The 18588-nt window shown below is 41.2% G+C and overlaps 1 protein-coding gene across 1 annotated transcript in view; it reads left to right on the forward strand.

The window, feature by feature from the left end:
- The first annotated feature begins 688 nt into the window (after window positions 1–688).
- The window catches only part of Rere (arginine-glutamic acid dipeptide repeats), a 268548-nt gene continuing 250648 nt past the window's right edge, over window positions 689–18588 (forward strand). The window contains exon 1 of the mRNA XM_019206904.1: window positions 689–705. The gene's annotated coding sequence lies outside the window, so the exon portion shown is untranslated. The remainder of the gene's footprint in view (window positions 706–18588) is intronic.

Here is an 18588-nt window from a genome sequence, read left to right on the forward strand (position 1 = left end):
CCTCTCCTCTCTTCCCCTCCCTCCCTTCCTTCCTTCCTTCCTTTTTGTACTGGGGATCAAATTTGGGACCTTGAGCAAAATGGGCTTGGGAACCACTGAGCTCAATTCCCACCTTACTTTTTGACATAGGACCTTTCTTTGTAGTTCAGACTGGCCTTCAATTCACTGTGTGGCTCAGGCTGGCCTTGAAGTCTTGGTAACCCTCCTGCTTCAGCCTCCAAAGTGCTGGGTTTACAGGTGTATGCCACCTCCCACCCCCACCATCACTTTGTCTACCTGTTGGTAAACAGTGTACCCAGTAATTTGTTGATTTGAGGAGAACTTGGAAGTTTAAGGACATTTATGAAGCTGTTTGAGAGTTCCATGAAACTTGGTTGGAAGGTGAAAGGTATAATAGTGAAGATACCAAGAGATCATTTAAAATTTGGGCTGATACTAAATAAGTTAATGCTTTGAGTTGACGTTCTGTAGGAATTCCTTTTAAGAAATCCTATAGAATGTTGTGGTTAACAACGATCTTGATATTAATACTAGGGAATATGTGACATAAATTAGTTTACTTTTTAATAAAATTTATCAGGTTGATATATTTGTACCAGACTTCGTTAAGGGTGGGGAAAAACTAATTTGGAATTAACAGTTGGTAATTCTTTTTAGATGCACATACAAATTGGATTAATGAGGGAGTCTGGAACCGAGTAGCTGGTGAGTTGTATGTTTATTTAAAGCCACATGGTAAGGACTGCACGTTTATTTTGCTTCCTTATTAGATGAATCTCAATCAGGCCCAATTTAAACTGTGTCTTGTCTAGCAGATGGATATTTTCTTGTGGAAAAGCATTTGGAGAGGTTTTTTTTGTTGTTGTTTTGTTTTTTCTTTTGTAGCAGGGATTGAACTCAGGACCTGTGTTTAGAAGGCAGGCGCGGTGCCACAGTGCTAAATCTCTGGCCCCAAAACCCAGACTGACCCTGACTTGACTGGAGAGATTTTTAAACAAATGACTTACACTTCTTAAACTAAGGAAAATTGGGGTCAGAAACATCCTTTCACACCAAACAATGCTGATTTTTCCTGTGCATCTTTGAACCAAATGTTTGGCTTGCTGGTGGTTGTTGATTTGTTCCCCTGCGTTTGTTAGATGCAGAGGTGGTGGGCATTATTATTCCTGGCAGAAGCAGCAGCAGTTCTAGGACGTGTGAACTGCTGATCACCCAGGGATGCGCTGTCTCTGTAATATCTTGCTTGCAGATGCATTTTCTAGCTGACCATGCTATTAAGAGCTGCCATCAGTCACGCAGCCTCCCAGATCCGGCTCTGAGTAAAGGAGGGAGACTCAGGGCACAGAGGCTGGCCAAGCAAGGAGATAAAATTGCAGCAGAGAGAAAGGAGAGAAAGGAGGCGGGGGAGAGGGAGAGTGAGAAGTGTCACCCTGCGTGCCTGGTGGCCGACAGGGGTGCGCGGTCCAGCCCAGGTTTTGCTGGCTGCCGTCTCTGGGAGGCTGCTCTTTCTCTCCTGGCGTCTAGGTCACAGGCATGTGGCAGTGTTTGACCGGCAGCCCGGGCTGAAGGAGCTTAAACTGAGCCCCTCCGCTGCTGGCCGCAGTGGCTGGCCGCTGGCTGGGCAGCCTTGCAACCCAGCTGCGGGCGGGCCCTCCAGCCATTGCCTCCTAGCCGACCTGTCCTGAGGCCGCCCTTCGGGGCCTCCTTTTGTTTGGCAAGTGCCTTTCTAGCCAGAGCCCCGCCCCAGCCCCAGGTCTCTGCGGGTGGGAGTTGCTGGGGCCCTACGCCTGAGGAGGAGGAGGAGGAGGAGAAGGAGGAAAAGGAGGAAAAGGAGGAGGCTGCGGTGGACCTGGCCCGAGGCTCTGTTCCTGTTGCCTGGGAGCACAGGCAAGTGGCCAGGGCCCTTGTGCTGCTAGGGGGACGCGGGTCTTGAGCCAGGAAGTTGGAAAAGTGAGGGTGCAGGAGTACCGGGAGGCGAGTCTTTGGAGGGTTCCTCCTGACCCTAGAAAGATGCACTCCAGTGTTGGGAAGGATGATGGCTTTCCAGGAACAGGGAGTGAGCATTCGTTGTGTCCCATTACATTTCTGTTGGCACTCCTCGTTTTTAGTTGCCCTAAACTCTGGAAATTCGAGTTACATAAACCGATTGGAAAAGTCTTTAAAAATAAGGGCCAGAGAAAGCGTTAAAATCGAGTGTGTGTGTGTATATGTGATCCGTCTATATGTCTGTACCTTTTGTATTCTTGTGAAAGGAAAACCTGTTTGAAGATGAGCCATGTATAATAGAAAAGTAGTTATTTGCTTTTCAATTTAACTGCTTACTGTGAAGTTAATTTAAGTTTAAAAATAAAATGAATTTGATGGGCTTGTCTATAATGTCAGGATACTCAAGTGCCAAATATACTTTGCTTTCTGGACCAAAATATTTTTGGGGGAGAAATACAAATCTTGAAGATTGCTTCAAGTTTCAATTTTAAATTGCTTTTTGGTGTGAGGCGGTGGCTTCCCTGCCCCCCACCTCTCATTTATTCTTCTGTTCTCTGAAGCCCTGGCAGACCTGCTTGACCACTTTTGTTTGCTGAGAAAAACTGCCAACAGGTTACTTTGTCTTACTCAGCCTCTAAGCTTCCCTGGCATGCTAACACCCCTGCACTCTGTGGGGCATTGTTGGCAGGAGGCCACCTCCCAGCCATATGGAAAATCTGAAAAGTGGTATGTGAGTGGGCATGGGGTCAACGGAGAGATACATTTTTCCTTTGAAATTGCAGGCCTGAGTGCTTTAAGATTGAGACGTTTGAGTAAATGTTGAATTGTGTGCCAAGAGTACTATATTGAGTTCTGCCTCTTTTCCTTTTTTTCCTCCCCTGGTCACTCCAAATTTAAAGAAAGGAGGCATGAATTGAAACCGCACACACGGGAGCAATATCCTACATCAGCTCCTTGTTTTGTGGACAGTTATTTCCAGAAGCATAACCAACTATATTTTATTTTTAAGCATGTGTGGATTTGGGTCCTAACAGGCAGTAACCTTTCTGAATATTTACATTGCCTAATAAAATAACAGGGTAGATTTTTAGATGCTTAACAGCAACTTCAAAATAGCATGTGGCATTAGTTAGGAACTTGGATTTGTTTTTTCCCTACTATGCGCTATAGTAGTGCTTATACTGTTTTATGAAGATCTCTGGGACCAGTGAAGGGTGGTTGTCAGTCCAGAGTCCTTGAGCGCTCCTTGTGCTCTGGCAGGCCTGGGCGCTTGGCAGGCTGCTCTTGAGATGTTACTTGATCTCATTGCATGATAGAATTGATTAAGATTACACTTTCTCTCCCTGTGGCCTTTAGAAGTGATGCATCCACCAGAATTGTTCAATAACCTACATTCATTCACTCTAAGGTTGCCAGATAAAAGGCCTTTTAGATTTTTGTGTTATTTTGTGGTTTTGAAATTATGAATTATGAAATTATGAATTGGTGTAATGTAGCAGTACCACTTCTTTGTGTGTTTTTATAGCCTATAGGGCATGTTCTAACCTATACGGTTGTGATTATTTCTGAAATATCTGAATGTATGTGTGTGCCACGTGTATCTACAGGCATTCAGCTGTGTGCTGATTTATTTTTTTTTTACATTGTGGGCTAGGAGTGGGTGGATGCGAGGGTGTTAGTGTGTCCGTAACGTGGAATTGCCTGTGTGCTCTGCAGACGAGACTTACATTTTAATTAGTGCAACTGTGTACAGCTGTTAGGTCAGACTGCATTGGCTGCTTCTGCAGGGTGGTTTTATCTTACACCGGAGGTTTTATGGATTTGGCTGGCTATGTTTCTTAATCCCTCTCCCATTGCCACCGTGCTTGCTTTTAAGCAAATGGTAATAGTACAAGACAAGCTTTTGTTACTCATGTAATAATAGTTTACTTGTGAGAGATTTATTTTAAGTTTGTGGAAGTTGAGGAACCATGTAACTCATTAATAGGTACTACATTTAAATGCTTTTCTAAGGTCACAGGGTTTTGCTTGCCGTTGTGTATTTCAAGAAGCCAACGGAACCATCCATGTTATAAATAGGAAGCCAGTATTTTCTTTTAAAGGGGATGAGGAGTTCTTTGTGTCTTAGTCTAGGGTGAGTTTGTAAAACTCAAATGTTAGCATAAATGGCGATAACATGGCTAGAACACCCCTACCCCTTGTCTTTCCCACTTTTTACACTGTATGGAAGGGACCGAGAAAGACATTGACTCATAATTTGGCCATGGAATGGATGAACAATAGAAGGGTTTAGAAATCTATTCAGGGGCAGGTATTGTATCCAGATTTAAATTTTAAAATTCATCATCGGCTCCCAGTTATTAGAAAATGCTAATTTTCTAGTTTGGTAGATTCGGATCTTTGAGTCTGGGTCTCTAACAGAGTAAGACATTGCAGGCCATAAAGCAGATTGTGACACGAATGACCTCCTTTTTCAGTGGACAGATCTCTATGCTGTCTGCTTTCTCTTGAGGGTGATACAGCTGTCTAGGGCTGTTGTCACCATCAGGGGAGTCTAAGATGGTGCAGTACCATATTTTAGAAGGAGCAAAAGTAAGAAAAACAAAATAGATTGACACCTGCTCTTTGTGAGGCTCATGTGTTGTCTTTTTAGTCATCTTTAGTGGTATCTTTATAAAGCTGTTGGGTACTGGAGTGTGGTGGGTGGACAGTGAGTGACTCAGATGAAGAAATTATTTTTTAACTCATTAGAGAAATGGATCCTTAACTTGGAATGAGGAAATGGAATACAGCATTCTCTAGAAATGTCTTAATTTCAGTAAAACTTGTCTAGAAAATATTTTCACTAAAGGCTATTAAAAGATTTAGATTGATACCAAAACATTGCTGAATTAAAGTGAAAATAGAAGGAATTGAAAGAAGTTATCCTACATCCTACCCAAGTGGATTACTTTAAGAGCTCATTTGTAAGTACTTTTTCATTGTTGAGACTTGTTTCTTTTGATTTCAAATTTTAATGAGTAGGGACTTAGACTTGCCCTCTAAAATTTAATTAACCCCTCATATGATCTACTTATTTATTTGTATCAAAACTAGATAACAATTGGCAATTAATGAGCAGGAAAGTTAAGCTTAAATTTACTAAAATAAAAGTTTTTGGGGTGCTACTGGTATTAAAGCCAGGGCTTGAAGCATGCTAGTTAAGTGCTCAACCACTGAGCTAGTTGAGTTTTTAGTAACTGCCACTGGCAGCTCTGTTGGTTAATCATTTATTCAGGTTAGCATGCTGGTCAGTATTGGTGTGTGACTTCTCTTCCCAGATTTTACTAGTTACTGTTGGACCTGGGATGTTGCTTAGCCTATGTGAGTATTGCCTTAATATGGGAAAATGTTGAAAAGGTCTAGAGCGGTTTGTTAAGTCTTAGTCCATTTTCTGTTGCTATTACAGAATACTGCACACTGGATAATTCATAACAGTAGAAATTTTCTTGGCTCAGTTCTAGAGGTTGAGCAGTCCAACAGCATGTGCTGTGTGATGTGTAAGGGCCTTTTTACTTTGTTATCCCATACTGGAAGGAGAAGGGCAGGAGCGTGAGAGACCACAAGGGGCCACTCAAGTGCACCAAACCCTGCCTTGGAGATACACAATCTCCTCATGCACAGCTTCATTAACTTTTATTAGACTCCACTCCTCAGTACTGTTGGGGTGGTGATTGTTTCTAATCCATGAGCATTGGGGTGTCACAGTCAGAGCATAGCAGTATACAGAGATGCTTAGGCCCACACCTGGCACTTAACGGTAACGACTTAGTGTACGAAGTGAGCACTGTGTGCTAGGTACCATTATTTGATGCTGGCAATGCAAGAAAGATATTCTCTGTCCTCATAGCACTCATTACAACAGAAGAAAACAGAATAAAGAGATGATGATTTGTAAAACTTTCGAAGGTAACTTCTGCGTGTGCTAATGATTTTTTAATTTTTTCTTCCATGATAAAAATTTCTCATGCTACTGGAAGGATTTGGGGGGGGGGTGTTTTTTGAGACAAGGTCTCCTTAAGTAGTTTAGACTGACCTTGAACTAGCAGCAGTCCTCCAGCCTCAGCCTCCCCAGTGCAGGGATTACAGGCATCTTCCACCACACCCAGCCTGAAAGGATTTATTAATCACTGTTAATGATTTCTTGGCTCCTATGTTAAATAAAGGAGGCAGAGACTTTTCCTAGAAAAGAAAAAAACAAAACCCAACATGGAACAGAAGAAATAGTAAATAAAGATAGTGATGTGTCAGTTTAAGCGCCCAGTAGGAGAAAGAGAGTGTTTGAATTATGGCCCATCTATCTATACAAGGGAATGTCATGCAGCCATTAAAAGCATTATGATACAGCGGCTTGGCTTACATTATAATGGTAGAGTTCTTGTCTAGCATGGGCCAGGCCTTGAGTTCCATCCTCTGCCCTGGAAGAAAAATCATGATATTAAAATTCCAGCAAAGCTATATGGAAAAAACCTGTGGATGCCAAGCTGGTATACAGTGTGGTCCCAGTAAAATACCCCACATTTCCTCATCAGAGACTGAGGAAAGAGATGAGAAAAGACACCATATATTAATAGTGCTAAATGCTGGATGATAGGAGTGTGAATGATGTCATTTCCTTAATATTGTTCTGCTGTTGCATGACTTATTTACTCATTGCAGGTAGATGAGGAAAGACTGGGGTTTATTTGAGTGATTTGAGTGCAGCTGGTGAATGCTAGATTCTGATCCTCTGAGCTTGACTCTGAGTTGTGACTGTCTGCCTTCTGGAGGTGTCTTCTGACTGGGCATGGTGGTGCACACTTATAACACAATACTCTGGGAGGCTGAGGCAGGAGGGTTATGTGTCGTTTTTATTGATGAATATTTTGCTTGTGGGGTTTTTGTTGTTGGTATAAATAGTACTACAAAGAGCATCTGTGGGTACAGCTCATAAACCTTTGTTTCCTTATTTATAAAATTATCTGTGGGAGCCAAGGACCCATTCTCCAAATAAAAAGTAGAATAAAGGACCTGTGGTTTAGCTCAGTGTGAAAGCCCTGGGCTTAGTTTGCATTACCTGCCCTCCCCACCCAAACCAAAGCAAGCCGGCAGACCAACTTAAATATCTGTCTGGTAAGTTGCTACTTCTGGATCTTTATGTTGTATCATTGAAAATTCCATTGATAAAATAATTAAGCATTTGTTTCATTGAAGATCCCCAAGGTTGTAGAAAAGTCAGATAATATGTATATTTTTAATTTAAAAATTGAAAACCTCCCCTCAAAATGAGGATATGAAAAGGGATAATTATTTAGAAATTCCTACTCTTCGCAGCTGCTCCTTACAGTTCATAAAGGTGAGGAGGTCCAGTGAGTACCTCAGGAAACCAGGAGTTTGCATGGAGAGCAGGAATAATAAACACAGTAGAGGGGCCTGGGATTTAGCTCAGTGGTGCCATCCCTGGCACCAAAAACAAAAACCAAAAACCAGCTTTGGGATAAATACAATAGAGCACCTGCGGGAAGAGCTTCAGGGTAAAGGCGGTGCCTGGCCAGTGTGCTGGGTGGCAGCAGCGAGGCCTTCTGCTGGAGGGTTTAATTGTGACTCACAGGACAGACAAGTCTGGTTCATGCTCGGGGTTAGGATGAGGCAATGGATGTAAGTTACGTTAGGAAGTAAGGAAGCATTTTAATTTTAGAGTATTAATTGGAAGTTACATGTGAAAAATTGTCAGAATAAAATGGGTAAGTACTGTATATCTTTATAAAATTAAAGTTTTTATATCATTAACATTTGAGGTAAGTTCTAGGATGAACAATCTTTTTCACAATGTGCATGAGCTCTTTTACTTGTGTTTTTTAAAGAGTCAGTTTCTATGTAGTGACTGTTGGACTTCAGAGGAACAAAACAGTGCTTGTACTGTGCATTTGAAAAGTTGCTTAAGTCAAAAGCCTCCAGATAGTATGTGCTGTGTTCAAAGTTGTATTTACTATGGACTCACCAGATTATCTACTAATTAAAGATATCAGTTAGGGGGCCTGGGGATTTAACTCAGTGGTTCTGCTGCCTGCCTTGCAGTGCTAGGTCCGAGTTCAATCCCTGGTACAAAAATAAAACAAAAACACAGAACTAATTAGAAGTAGTGGTATATCAGGTTTCTGCTGTTCTTGAACTTCAGCATCAGTAGTGACTTTACTTGTGTCCTTTTTCAATAAAATGATAGTTGAAATTATATCCTTTGATATGGTCTTCAAGATTTCTTTGGCCAATTTGTGCTTTGCACAAACAGTGGAAGCAGTTAACTAGGTTATTTTTATGTGGTTGTCTCTCAGAAGTGAGATTGGAAAAATTCTATTGATTTATCATTCAAAAGTATTTTACTCACTAATGTTCTGTCATTTCCCTTTTTTTTTTAGTGCTGGGGATTGAACTCGGGACCTTGTGCTTGAGAGGCAGGTGGCAGAAACTACTGAGCTAAATCCCCAGCCCTTGATTAGATTTTTTTTTTGTACCAGAGATCGAACTAGGGTCCTTGCGCTTGCGAGGCAGACGGTGGAACCACTGAGCCAAATCCCTGGCCCTGAATAGATATTTTTAATGAGCATAATTCTGTTGCAGTGATGTTAGGTTATAGCTCATGTAAAATTTACTATTAATTTGTTAATAATTCCCTGTAAGTCTGATTTTCTTTCAGTTTCCCTATATTCATTTTCAAAAATTTCATAGTATAAAAAAGGCATGTGTGTGTGTGTGTGTGTGTGTACACACATATACATACATACTTTGAAATTTTAGAGATAGACCTGTTCTATTAAGGTCTTTATTTGTTAGCTATACATAGATATAAAGAACTATTATATTTTTTGAGTATCATTTATCAAAGGATTCAGAAATAAACACTTGATCTTATTTGTGGAGTTTTTAATTGTCTAATTGTAATGGCAGCAGCTATTGTGTAGGTCTAAGAAGAGATTAGAACTTTGTCCTGACTGCAAATTTAAATGGTCCCCCACCTCCCATTACCGGAGATGGAGCTCAGGACCTTGCACTTGTGAGGTAGGTGCAGCTCCACTGAGCTAAATAAATCCCTGGCCCTAAAATGTTTTGACTCTTATTATTTTTTTACTTTTTATTTTCTTAAGATAGTATTTCACTGTGTATTTTCAGGCTGGCCTTGAACTCACTTTGTTGCCCAGGCTGGCCCTGAACTTGTGCTGAAAATCTCCTGCTTCAGCCTCCCAAGTGCTGGGATTACAAATATACACCCCCATACCTGGCTTTGACTCATTTATCCAGGGCTAGTAGTTACTCATCAGAATAATATTGACTTACTGTGCTCTGTTAGCATCCAAAGCTGTAGTTATGGAGATAATTTGGATAGTCTCTCCCGATGGTTATGCAGTTAATTATTAATTCCTGTCAGGGATTCTTGACTTTATTTTTATCAGGAACTCCTTGGAGTATGGTTGTAAGCTAAGATCTGCCCCCCAGAACAAATTTATAACCATCGCACACGTAGGCACAGTAAACAGTTGTGGGTAGCTTTTGGACCCCCTGCAGCCCTCTGTGGCGCTGCCCCTAGGGACCGCTGTTCAGTGAGCCTGTGTTTGAGCTACCAGGGAGGCACTGCAGTTCTGACATTGGGCAGCTTGGACTGTGTAGATCTGTGGCTGCTGTCTTCTGCAGAGGTTTGGGGGAATGCGCTTGTGTGTACTGATGCTTTGCAGAGAAGCTCTGTGCACCACTGGCCTGCTCTCTTCCTAAGGCTCAGAGGGGAAACTGTCTCAGCTTTTGGTGCCGGAAGAAACTCAACTATTGAGCATGTGGTTTGTTTTAACTTAAGGATCTATAATCCTGGAACTGATCACATTTCTTCTGTTCCTTTGAACTACTAGCTTGCAGAATTTTGGCCACCTTCAACACAAAGTATAAAGTGAATGTGAATACACACATTTTAGGTACCATTTCATTCATGGTTTCACCTTCACTTTATAATTTTCCTGTGTCCCAAGGAAAAGAAAAGTGTGTATGGTAAAGAGGAGAGGCTTTGTAGCCTGCGTGACCTGAGGAAACCCATGTGTGCTCAGGGTCTTCTGGAAATCATTCTTGCCTCTTGGGGTTGCTGCAAGGGTATAGTGGAATGCTTTGAGGGGTTGTACCTGGCACAGATGAATGTTGAGGAAACCTTGTTGTTCCTGTACCCTTACCTATTTTAAATTTTATTTTTTATTGTACGACTCACAGTAAGCTAGCTGCCTTGAGCCCTTTTAAAAATAAGCCAGTCTCTCCCTCTCTCAATATAATATAGACAGGAAGGTTCAACTTCTGGCGGAAGGCAGTCAGTAAAGAAACTGTGTGGGAGTGCTGTGAATTGAATTGTGTTCCCCTAAAGTGTATGTGTTCATGGTACATATTCGGAGGTGTGGCCCAGATGAAGAGATTAGCATTAAGGAGAGGAAGAGAGGCAGAGTGAGAGGACACAACCAGAGAGTGAGTGAGCATCTGTAAACCAGGCAGGGAGGCTCTCATTGGGAAATGGAGTTGGCCAGTTGGCCAGCGCCTTGGCCTTGGGCTTCCCAGCCACCAACATGGCATTCTGTCACAGTGTCTCGAATACTTTAGTGCAGAAAGTACATTTTGTACGTGCAGAGTAAGGTGAGATCACATTTCACTCTGCAGGGGCTTTACACCTCGTGGATAGCCGCTCAGCTCCCTTTTGCAGGAGACAGAGCAGATGCTGACTCTTGAGTAAAAATGAGAGCTAGATGTAGTGATGTGAATTCAGCTGCCCATGATCAGTTTCCATTTTGGAAGTGGCTAGACTCTAGTAGTTATGTTTTCTGCCTTCTGTATCCACTGTTCCCTGAGTGGACACCTTCATATTGTCAGTCTTCTAATCTTTGTTTAGAAGAACATAACTTTAATTTTTTATTCTTTGTAGTTGTATTTTCAAGATGGATGGATGAAGTCTCTCACTTCTGTTCCAGCTTGGAAATTCAAATATCAGGGGCAAAATAGTTGAATTTATGTTTACTATTTCAGGAAGAAAAATTGGAATGTAAATTTTTTGGCCTGCTGGTTAGATACAAAGTGTAAAATTTCTTCAAAGTACCTTAATTTGAAGAAATGTGATATTTAGTGCCCAAGACATTTTTATCCTTTTATTTTGATTAAGATATTGATTTGCTATTTAGTCTTGCTAATGAATATCTAGGGTAGGATGTAGGAGTTATTTGTAACTGTTTACCATAAGGAGATTGTCATTTATTTTAGTTGAGGTGATTTGAAGATCATTTCTTTAAATATATGTAGTTGCAATGTTAGAAGGTAAAAACTGGCCTGGTGCGGTGGCGAACACCTTCCATCCCAGCACTTTGGGAGGCTGAGGATTGCAAGTTCGAGCTCATCCTAGGCAACTTGGTGAGACTTTTTCAATAGAACCAGGGGAGAGGGTAAGCTGAGATCCTCAGTAGTTCCCCCCGCAAAAAAAAAGGTAGACATTTTAAGCAAAGAGAGGAAAAACAAAAACCAAAAACACAAAAAAACCAACCTAAAATCCAAATGCAAAACTTTTGTCTTTCATTCTGAAAGAATTCTGGATCTCGACCACATTTATAAGTCATTAGAGCATAATATACTTTATGTTTTCCATTTCCCATTGAAACAAAAAAAAATTTTTTTTTATACCAGGGATTGAACTCAGGACCTTAAGCTTACATGGTAGGTATGGCCCCATTGAAATCTTAACAGAAACTAAAAAAAGATTTTATTTCATGATATAAGTTATTTGTTTGAGATTAAAACTTTACTTAAAAAGCTTTTTGAGGGCCAGGGATTTAGCTCAGTGGTTCTGCCACCTGCCTTGCAAGCACAAGGACCCGAGTTTGATCCCTGGTGCCCCCCCCAAAGCTTTTTGAGATGAAATACCCATACCACATAATTCATCCACCTAAAAAGTGTACATATCAGTGGTTTTTTAAATACATTTACAGACTTAATGAGGCCACCATAATACAATTAGGAATAAATTTCTATATAGCAGTTCTTGGTGATTAACTGAATGCTCCCAAATAACCTTTATGCATAAATTCTGTGACTAAGACTACAGCTAAACTAACCCTTCACTGTTGCAGCAAATATTTGGCCTAAAACCTTTAAAACCAACCAGCTTTTGTTCATAGTGGTCTGACAGAGGTGAGTCAGCTACAGCTCCAGGTTATTAAATCCTGGGGGACTCCCTTCAAGGTAAGATAACTCAATTATGAATGTTGGTGAAATGGGGTGCAGTCTTGCTTAGCACATTATCTGGAGAAACTTCCCCTTAGCATTGTGTTTACATTTGTTGTACTCCAAATACTGGAGACACTTGGTACAAGAAAGAGTCAGCCTTTATATCTCATATTAGGTGAGTTTCTGTGTTGATTTCTAGTTGGTTCATAAAATTCAGGGATGGCTGTAAGGCTGCTGTGTAAGTGATTTTCCTTGGTGATACTTTGTGTTTTTACTTCCTTTGTCTTGCTAGGCCTCCTGTTTAAGGGGAAAAAAACCAGAGCAGGCCAGAGAGAACTTCCTCAGCTCTCACCACAGGCATTTCCTTACCTTGCAGCATACTCTATCTTCTTGGCTTCTTATACACAGACAGATTTTCCAGGTGCCCCTGTCTTCTCTCATAGTTGTGGTGTCCCTCCCCCTGCTAGCCATTGCCCATCTCACTGCTGCCTTTGCAGCAAATCTTCTCAACACGAATTTTCTGTACTCGGGTCTCTAGGTTTTCTCTTAAACTCCCCTGCCCTAGTCACTTCAGGAAAACCACCCTCCTGAAATATTTTCCTGACTAAGACCTACTTTCCCACTTTGAGGTTTCAGTGAGGCCTACCTAGACCTTTGTCCTTGCTCTAGGTTCCCCTTACATTGTTTTCTTTTCCCCTTGAGTACTTATCTTCTCATAGTCTTTTCCGTACTTCATGGCTTATTGTCTTATTCCTCCACTAGGATGTGTAGTCTTGAATGGGAAGGACTTTTGACTGTTTGGTTCACTGATCTATCTCTAGCATATAGAATAGTAACTGGAACATAATAGATGCCTGATGAATATTTGTTGAATCTTTACACCATTCCCTAGAATGCATGGCTTGAAAAATTACCTAAATGAGTAGAATTTAAAATTTGATTTTCGAATTCATACCTACTTGGCTACCTTCTTCATATCTTTACTCAGGCATCTAATATAAAGCATCTAAAACATAGCATTCTAAGTGTAGCTTTGACGTTCTCCCCAGCACCTTATATAGCCTGAGGTTTTGCTTTTCTTTTTTCTTTTGGTACCATTGATCAAACTTGGGACCTTGCGCTTGCCAGGTAGGCAGCGGAACCACTGAGCTAAATCCCCGGCTCTGTGGTTTTATTTTTCAACTTCAGCTAGCAGACTTTATGCAGGGTTCTTTTCCTTTGTGTGTAGGTTGTATCAACAAGAAAGCCAGGGTGGCTGGAATGATCTTAGATTATTTAAATTAGTCTCATATGGCACCTCCAAAGTGGTCACATTTTTGAACATTGGAAACAGTTTTACGCAGTTGGGAGCATTAGATTAACCCTGTTAAAATCCAAATTTTATATGTAGGGTTTCTGAATATTGCCTCCAGAAATGCTTATCAGGCCCCATAGCCTCAGAAGGATTTATGGAACTTTCTTCAAAGTGGGTGTCTAATTACTATCTACCAATAGATTATAAAATTTCTTTTGCTTTACTTGCCCGTAAAACCCAAAGAATCTTGTCTTTGTAAATTAATGTATATTAATAGTTTATAGGCCAATATCTGGGCATTGTAAACAGACCTGTTGGATGGGAAAATTACATTTAATTTAGTACTAGATTTCCATAGATAACAGAGATCATAGCAGTTTGTAATAACATTTTCTCTTCTTTCTTTTAGAACCAGGAAATCAACAGAGTGATTCTGTTTGGCTTACTTGTGTGCCAGGGTCTTACTGTGTAGTTCTGGCTGGTTCTGATCTCACTACGTAGCCAAGGTTGACCTTGAACTTGCGGCAACCCTCCTGCCTCAGCCTCCTGAGTGCTGGGATTATAGGTGTGTGCCACCACCACTCCCAACCAATTTAGTTTTTAATTTAGTGTGGTGGTGGTGTTGTAGAGGAAATCATAGTGACCAGACCATGCCAAGATGGCGTGGTTGATTAGTGAAAAAGTTTGTTGACATTTGGTAGAAGAGGAGAAAGGGAGGAATTGGCATGTAGGTATCCTGTCAAAACCAGCACTGTGATTCTGGGAATGGTTTTCCCCTGGGAGACTGTAGCAGACATTTTGTAGTTTTTCTGTGTCTTAGAAGAGTTTGATGAAAGAGTGATTTTCTCTTTTTTCTGTCTTCAGCAGGGTCTAACAATTTAAATGTTTTTGGTTTCTAAACAGAATCATTAGTTCTAGGAAGGAGCAGAGCAGCAGCAGAAGGGAATGGATGAATGGGGAGGAGACTGGCGAGTGCCTGGCAGTGGCTGGATGCGCAGTTTCCAATAACCCCGCCTAGCCCTACCTGGCAGTGGAATTCTGTGCTCTGCACCAAAATACTGCGGACTCGTTTCCTTTGTATTTGTTTGACGAAGTTACTGGGTTGAGGTTTGGTGATCGCACTAATGGAATTTTGCCCCAGCCATCTTTATTTTTGAGACAGGGCCTGGTTCTGTAATTCAAGCTGGCCTGAACTCACTCTGTAGCCCAGGCTGGCCTCGAATTTATGGCACTTTCTCTTGTTTCAGTCTGCCAGGTTCTGGGATTACAGGTGTGTGCCATCACACCCAGCTTCTTCTTCTTCTTTTTTTTTTTCTTCACTTTTGAATATAGGTGAAGACAGTGAGGCAGAATTAGTAAATAATAGAGTCCTGGTTGTGATTGGTACCATTTTTCTCCCAAACAAGAGCACTGAACCAGTTATCTCACCTGGGACTCAGGTTCTTGATCTCTCTTTGGATTAGATTAGGGCATGGGAAAAAAATATCTTGTCATTTCTCATAAAGACTTGGTTGGAAAACTTGATTGAGGCTAGGGTACCTGGGAAGTATGGGGAGCCCAACTTGTTAAGGCTGGGCTTTGTGAGGTTACGCGAACAGAGAGGTGGTGTACAAACCTATTTGTGGTGTGGAGTTTATTGCACTTAAGTGCTTATTTCTGAATGCTAAAATCAGATTGAGTTAGTATACCTACTGAAATCTCTAAATATGAATGTTAGGGTTTGAAAAAGAATAGAGTAGTTTCTCCTTCTCTTTCTGTCCTACTTCTCCCTGATGTCCTTAGTGTTCTCACAAATGACTGTATTTAATTCTGTGATCTGTGAAAATCCTTTAAGGTCTGGGAATGTGGCTTAGTGGTAGAGCACTTGCTGAGCATGTGTGACTCCCTGGGTTCAGCCTCCAGTACTACAAAGAAGAGAGAAAAGAAAGAAAGGGGCTGGGTGTGGTGGCACACCTCTGTGCAGGACTGAAAATGGAGGCTAGCCTGGATGATTTAGCATGACCTTGTCTCAAAATTAAAAGGGCCAAGGATGTGGCTTTGTGCTTCCTGTGCTCAGTGACACCCCCCACCCAATAGGCAAAGAGAAAATATGATTATGTGAGTGAGTACTTTAGGTTAGTTTCTTTCTGTGTTGGTATATAGTATTATAGATAAATTACATTTTTATTTTCTAGGTATAAAGAAGATCTGTGATAGACTTCAGTGTTATCCAGTCTCAAATTTTATTTTTAATAACATTTTAATCTGTGGCTAAATGTAGGCATTGATTTGAGATTTCATCTAACATTATTTACAAGGGAAGTAGAATAACATATAGAGAATGATTACGTAAATATTTGCTCTTTTGCCACAGTGTTAGATATTCTGAAATTAAATATTTACTATAGAAATTAGAGCTTAGTTAAAGTGAAGAACCCTATCCTACCTTTTAAAATGAATAGATGAGGGGCTGGGGATTTAGCTCAGTGGTTCCGCTGCCTGCCTTGCAAGTACAAGGTCCTGAGTTCCATCCCCGGTACCAAAAAAAAAAAAAAAAAAAAAAAAAGAAGAAGAAGAAGAAAAGAAAAGGATAAGCTGTGGCTCCCAAAACTTTAGATTCAAAGCATCTGGCAGAATTATTAAGAGAAAGACTCCCCGATTATTTTAAATAATTTAGTATGAATAGCTATCTATGAGATCCTTGTAATTTTTTTAATATATAAAACTCCTGTCTGGTTTGTTCTGCAAGTGTTTGTACCACTGTGAAAACTGTTCTAGACAGTCATCCATGGCTGCCCCCACCCAATTGTTTTTCTTTTTTTGGGATGATTTTTGTTAGTTTATTTGTACATTGGAAAAAGAGAAATGTGTTTTTGCTTTTGTTTGTTTTGCAGGAATTGAACCCAGGCCTGCCACTGAGTTACATGCCAGCTGGGCAGTGGATCTTTTTTTTTTTTTTGGTACTGGGGATTGAACTCAGGACCTTGTACATGTGAGGCAGGCAGCACCACTGAGCTAAATCCCCAGCCCTGGACAGTTGTTTGAAAAGACTGGGAATTTCTTTCTAGGAACCTTTCCATTTGTACCAATTCTGTCTCTTGGTGTTTATGAGTGTTTTATGAAAAATTTCTAAATGTTTATTTTTTCCTTTGTTTTACATGCTTGCTTCTCTGCCTTTCACCTGTGTGGCTGAACCTTTGGAAGTTTGGACCTGTACTTAGCATTTGCATAGGACACCTGGTGATTTCGGGGGAGGGGGTTGTGCATTTGGACCCATCTTAGTGGGGAGCACTTCTCCCTCTTTCTTTCTTTTTTTTTTTTTTGGTATGTATTTGCCTCTTTTTCTTGAGTTTTATAGGGTTCTCAGTTTGTAGTTCCTAATCTGATCTGGATGTGAACAATAAAAGGTTTCTCTCACTTCTAAATTGGTAAGGTTTTTCACCAGCCAGGTGCTTAAGTGTTGTGATTCTTCTTTTGCTTTCATCCTGGCTGAGTGCTTGCTCTTCTCCCAGGGACCCATTCAAACACAGTTGTTGCATTTCATAGACTCGTTTTTACTTTGGAGAACACAGTTCTGATTCTTAAGCTTGAGAAGCTAAGATCACCGCCCCCTTCTCCCCTTTCTTTTCTCCAATGCTGTGGGTTTGTGTACCTGTTCCTGAACTCCTCCTTCCTGCCGTCAAAGTCTTTCTGAGAAAATTTCGTGGAGTTTTTTTCATTCAAGCTAAAATTCCCTGGGGAGAATTTGTCATAGCCCACCACCTTACTTTTGCTTGTTTTCTCAGATTCAGGCGTTCTTTGGGAAGAAGTTTCTCCCATCTAGCCCCTTGTGGTAGGTGGCTGACCTTTTCTCTCAGAGGTCATCGGTACCTGGAACTTCCAGGGTAGAGGGAGGCAGATGCTCCAAGGAAATGCAAGTCATACATACACTCAAGCTAATTTTGTTTTATTTTCTTCTTGTTACAAAATAATAACCAGAAAGTCAGACTGAGCATCACTGAGCAAGTTTATGTGTCTCTGTCCACTTTGTATCAGGTCTGTGTGAGGAGGGCTTCTGTGCCGTGTAATTGCCATGGTTGGGGGAGGCCCTGTGATTACAGCTCCTTCCTATGCATCGCTCTCAGTACAAACCACCCCCCATCATTGTGTTAAAGCCAGTACCAGAATGTTACATTACAGAAATAACATTTACCGTTCAGACTTTAGAGAGGAAATTTACAACGCATCCCTACTCAGAGTCGTGAGTTCTTCCCTTTACCTCTCTGTGTATGTAGCTTGCGATAAAGAACTGAAGCAGCAAGTCAAACTAGTGAAGAGCTGGGAGGGGGGCTGCTTTGAGACCTTTTAGTCATTCCTGAGAAGTAAGCCATCGGAGCCATGTGCTTCTAAAAGCTGTAGTTGTATTGGGGAGGGGAGAGGAAAAAAAAGCAGAGCTCTGCCAGTCGTCTTGTGTTATAAATACAAGGTAACTTACCATCTTTGCAGAAACTGGGGCTTTGTTTTTTATTATGGAGGAAAATGTGTAGACTCCTGCATATCCACCCAGCAGTTGCACAGGACTGGAGAAGTCCTCTGAGAGTAGATAGACATGTAGTTTTCCCCCTTATGACATGAGTTTATCTGCCAGAGATTCTGCCCAGATTTTGGAGTGATGGTGTAATATGTCAGTGAGTCAGAGGAGACTGATATGGGATGGGGAGTGCAGAAAGAAACAGTACTGGCTGAGTAAGATAACGAAACTGATTCTAACACTTGGGCAGATAAAGTATAATGGAGAAAAACAGTTTCTTGCTCATTTTTCCTTAGGTTAAGGATATGTACATTGCTGAAAGAATGGGAGAATAAAGCATTAGATTCTGAGGAACACTCTCCTATAAAACTGTTCTGAGAATTGTAATCTATTGCTTTTGTGAGTCAAGAATAAAGCCTCTGGGTTCACATTTATGTATGTTCTCATACTTGAAGCCATTACTGTGGATTAAAAGTGAGGTAGCTTGGGGCCGGGGATTTAGCTCAGTGGTGCCTCGCAAGTGCAGGGACCTGAGTTCAATCTCCGGTTAACCCCCCCCCCCCCCCCCCCC

This window comes from Fukomys damarensis, unplaced genomic scaffold (assembly GCF_012274545.1).
Source record: "Fukomys damarensis isolate Sample0158 unplaced genomic scaffold, DMR_v1.0_HiC HiC_scaffold_23, whole genome shotgun sequence".
Lineage (NCBI taxonomy): Eukaryota > Metazoa > Chordata > Mammalia > Rodentia > Bathyergidae > Fukomys > Fukomys damarensis.